The sequence below is a fragment of the Microtus oregoni genome, unplaced genomic scaffold (genome assembly GCF_018167655.1).
Source record: "Microtus oregoni isolate MIOR12 unplaced genomic scaffold, Mior012 000153F_002, whole genome shotgun sequence".
Lineage (NCBI taxonomy): Eukaryota > Metazoa > Chordata > Mammalia > Rodentia > Cricetidae > Microtus > Microtus oregoni.
The window spans coordinates 1-4,788 of record NW_024544806.1 but is presented as its reverse complement, the minus strand read 5'-3'; the positions used below and the strand labels follow the sequence as shown (position 1 = coordinate 4,788).

The window sequence follows — 4,788 nt, the reverse complement described above, 5'->3', positions numbered from 1 at the left end:
TCCCTGTCTCCAGGAACTGCCCAGCATCAGCCTCTGCTGGTCTTGCCTGTTATTGGCAATCCTGCCCAGAGTGGTGGCTCATGGCTCCCTTTGGGCAAGAGGACAGGAATCTTTCTCCCTGCCTGAGAGTCCCAAAGGAGCCCATCAGAAAATGCTGGGTGAATGTGCAAGAGGTGTAGAGAAAGAAAACTACAGCAGTTCATCAGCTCCTCTCCAGAGAGTAAAATCCACACCCTGGCTGGGCTGAGGTGCAGAAGGAGAAGAGGAGAGCTAGAGCAAATGTAGGGCAAGCTAAAGCCTAGTGGTGTTGAGGGAGCTGCGGGCCTCTTTCCACAGCCCGGCTCCCGGCTGCCTGGCTAGCTTATGACCCAAAATAACACACAAACTGTATTCTTTTAAACACTGCCTGGCCCATTATATCTCGGCTCTTCTAGGCTAATTCTCATGTATTAATTTAGCCCATTTCTAATAATCTGTGTACTAGGTGTGCTTACCTGGAAAGATTCAGCATGTCTGACCTGGCGGCTTGCTTAATCGTGTCTGACTCTGAGAGGAGCTGCACGATTTCTGAGCTCACTGCCTCTTCTTCCCAGCATTCTGTTCTGTTTACTCTGCCTATCTAGATTCTGCCCTATCAGATGGGCCAAGGCAGTTTATTAGCCAATGACCTTCCTCCATCATTTCTTCTTTTTCTTTTTAAACAAAAAGGAAAGGCTTTAACTTTAACATAGCAAAATTACATATAACAGAATAGTTATCAAGTAAGAATTACAGTTACAATATTTACATCTACTTTATCTTTTATCATAACTAAGGAAAACTATAACTATGTATATATTCTTTAACTCCATCAAAGACTCCAGAAGGATATAATATTACCTAAGTAAATGAGAAGTAAACAACTTACAAAACTCTAGAAATCCCAGAGACATCTCGCTGCCTGGACAGTCACCCAAAGTTCCTCTGCACCATTGGGGCATCCATCTTCAGCCTACAGGCCCATAGTATCCAGCAGACATTTCCATGAAGCAGGAAATTTCAAAGGCAGTTCAGTCACTATCTGCTGTGTCCTGCAGAATGTCTCTCAGACTCTTTCATGAATCAGGAACGCTGAAAGATCATCTCACCTTTAGGCAAGTTCAGCAGTACTCTCTCTGCAGGTTCTCTGTGTCCAGTTTATGCAATAATCCAGGCAAGAGCAGTTTCTTGCCCAAATGGCTATCAAACTCCATAAGGTGCCTCTTCGATGCCCATCTTCCTTTTGAAGTATATTGGTGCTGCCAGGAGCAGACGTTTCTCATTGTCATGAAAACCCTAAGTTATTAAAAGATTAAATGCCATATTCTACAGTCTTTGAAAGATATGAAGGATGTCTATCTAACTGAAATATATCTCTATATATCTAGAAAATCTAACAGGACTACAAGCCTAACTATTATCAATGATTATCCATTAACAACCTATATTTCCTAATTATACATTACATTTTTAAATGACTACACAATCAAAATACCTTAATCAAGATCAAAAATAGACATACATATAATAAAATTGACCTTAAATTTCTATCAATAAGGGAAAATTTATACAAGTGCAAATTATTTATATCTATACCATATCCCCCTTTAAATGTAAAAGAACATTTATAAACATTTTTTTGGGAATATGGGCGCAGTTATTTCTCTCCAAACTGCTTCCTGCTGAATGGGGGCGCTGTTATTTAGGTTTTTTTTTATGGGATAACCTGTGTGCTAGATTCATCTCAGTCAGCAGTCAAGTGAAGTAATTTTTTAAAGGTGTTCACAGCAACCCTTCAGGAGTGCGTGGTCTGTCATACCATATTGGAATAGAAGAAATCCACAGGGTCTCATCCTCTGTGAAAACAAAAGAAGAAACTCCTTTCCAAAACATCATGTCCTTAGATCCCAATTCCAAAGTCAAGGGATTTTCAAATTATCTATGTTGGATTAGTTCAGCAGCATTTATAATCAAATATCTTTTAGCAGCTGTTGCTCCTTCCTCAGCATTCAAACAATTCAAAGAGAGCATAATAGCATACAGTATCAAGATTCTCTGTGTATTTTCCATCTTTGCGCAGCTTTGTTTTAACCTCTATTTCATTTATTTCTACTTTTATTTTATATTCTCTGTGTATCTTTGTCCTGGAATAACTCTGTAAACCAGGCTGTCCTTGAACTCTCAGAGATCCCTTTGTCTCTGCCTCCCAGGCATTGGGATTAAAGGCGTGTGCTACCACACCTTTAAGTCACAGAGGTCAAACTACCTCTGCCTCCCAAGTGTTGGGATTAAAGGTGTGTACTAACACACCCAACTACTCTCGTTCTTCCTTTTTTTGTTTTTTACTTTAAGAACTTTAACTTTTACCCTGCATATATTTTTAACACACTGTAAATCATTTAAAGTTTTTTTTGTTTTGTTTTTGAATCTCTCTTTACTGTATCTCTCTCTCTCATTCTGACCACATGAGCCTTTAAATTACTGACCAATATGGGTAGGATTAAAGCCGTGGCTTTTTCTGGCTAGATCCAGCCCATTTTTTAGCTTTCCAGCCTCATGGCAGAGGTACTGCTGGAGCCATTTTTATCGCCACAACTCTGTGGTGTTTCAAAGTCTCTGCTAGCAAGCCAGTTGCAGCATTCTTCTCACAGATCACACTCATTTGGACTGACTGCCTGAAAGAGTCAGAGTTTGCCCTGGCAGGACAGACCAGAAAGCCAGCATTTTCAATAAAACAGCACAACTTTTTCCCTGCTATGGCTGAAAACAAACAAGCATGCAGTCAGCTTTAGCAATACCATTTAAGTGTTTCATGGCAGGACCTCTTAATGAGCTGCAGGGTTTTGCAGCTAAAGCTGAGTCAGAAAAAAAAAAGAAAAAAAGCTGAGTCAGGAAGCCTCTCTTAGATGAGAGCACTTGCTTGCCTCTAGCAAGCAGAGCAGACCCGAGAAATTGCTGCTACCAAGAAAACATGCTTTACTCTATTCTTTCCCAATGTTTCTCAGGCTTTCTGTGGACTAAGTTATCCATGTTGGGTGCCATTCTGTTGAGAGGGCTGTGGGCCTCTTTTCACAGCCTGGCTGCTTGGCTAGCTTATGCCCCAAAATAACAGCACACAAACTGTATTCTTTTAAACACTGCCTGGCCCATTATATCTTGCCTCTTCTAGGCTAATTCTCATGTATTAATTTAGCCCATTTCTAATAATCTGTGTAGCACCACTAGGTGCACTTACCGGGAAAGATTCAGCATGTCTGACTTGGCGGCTTGCTTCATCGCATCTGGCTCTGGGAGGAGCTGCAATGATTTCTGAGCTCACTTCCTCTTCTTCCCAGCATTCTGTTCTGTTTACTCCGTCTATTTAAATTCTGCCCTATCAGATGGGCAAAGGCAGTTTCTTTATTAGCCAATGACCTTCCTCCATCGTAGTGGTGCCTACGGAAGACTCTGGGGAGCCAGAGGGGTCCTCTCTCAGACCCTGGGAGAAGACTGCACATTGCCAAAGTACTGTGGGCAAGGAGGTAGGGCCAAATGACCCAACTGTACAAACTAAATAGTTCTGCTCGGAGGTCCAGGAGGAAGGATTTCATAAGACAGCAACAAAATCAAAACACTTGAACAGAGCTATGGGGCTGGGCCCAGGCCTCCAGATCCACCCTGTTGTTTGTAGAGGTCAAAGAAGGCTACAGAAGGTAGGGTTTGACAGAGGAGCCAAAGGCTGGCACTGGGAGCTGGGGAAGGCAGGAGGCAAGGGCCAAGGGATCAGGAGAGCTGGAACCCCAGGAGTCTCTTAATAGCGGCATTGATGTCCCCGCCTGTGGCAATCAGGGCCTGTAGGTTAGCTTCACGGTTGACAAAGCCCATGGAATTGAGCTGCTCCAGCTGCTGCCGAAATCTCACTTCTGGTTATCGGCACCTGTGAATTTCCACTTCCAGCCAGAAGCTGGATCATCTGCTGCTGGGCACTGGAACCTGCCGTGGGAGGAGGCGTGCCTGGTAGGCCTGGGGAGGGCGTGGGGGCCTCGGCTGCAGACCCAGAGTTGCCTGCCAGGGGTACAGGCATCCGGGATGTCCCAAAGGAGCCAAGGCTTGGTACCAGCCCAGGGGCTTCAGTTTGTAGGATCTGCAGGCCCTGCTGGATCTGAAGCAAGGCCTGAATGGCCCGGGGATTGGTGAGGGTGGAGAGCGACTCTGAGTTCTGCATCTGCTGCAGGAACACAGGGAGCTGCAGGCGTAGCTGCTCCTGAAGCTGTGGATTCCTCGCAAACAGCGGGACATTCACCATTATTCTGAGCAGCAAAGTCAGGGTCCTGGGCGAGTGTCTGCATCATGCTGCGCATGTAAGGGGCTGAGATCACATTCTGCATCAGCTGGGGGTTTTCAGAGATCTGCTGGAGGAGCGCCTGCATTTCTGGCTGTTGAACACGCCTGACCCCAGGCTAGCCGCATTGATCCCAAGGGGGTTCGAGACTGTCGGGTGCACCTGGCTGGTCCCCGATCCTCCGGTGCCCTCCCCACCGGACCCGGAGGCCTGGGGAGGTGGGGGGCGAGGGCTCCAGGGGTTAGGGAGGGGCTCTCGATTCTCAATCCGAAGAGGCTGGGAAGATGTGCTGTTGGAGTTCCCGGCCAGGGAAGAGAAGGGATTGTTGCCAAACTGTTCCCGAGTAGCTGTGAGAATGGCTCCTGGAAGTCGGTGTACATGCGGCGGAGGGCATTATATCCTCCAGGAACGCTTTCCAAGTTGCTGAGGGCCTGGTCCTGGTTCCGCAT

General features: G+C 45.7%; 1 pseudogene; it reads right to left on the bottom strand.

The window, feature by feature from the left end:
• Window positions 1-3,335: 3,335 nt before the first annotated feature.
• LOC121445026 lies at window positions 3,336-4,788 on the bottom strand (annotated as a pseudogene).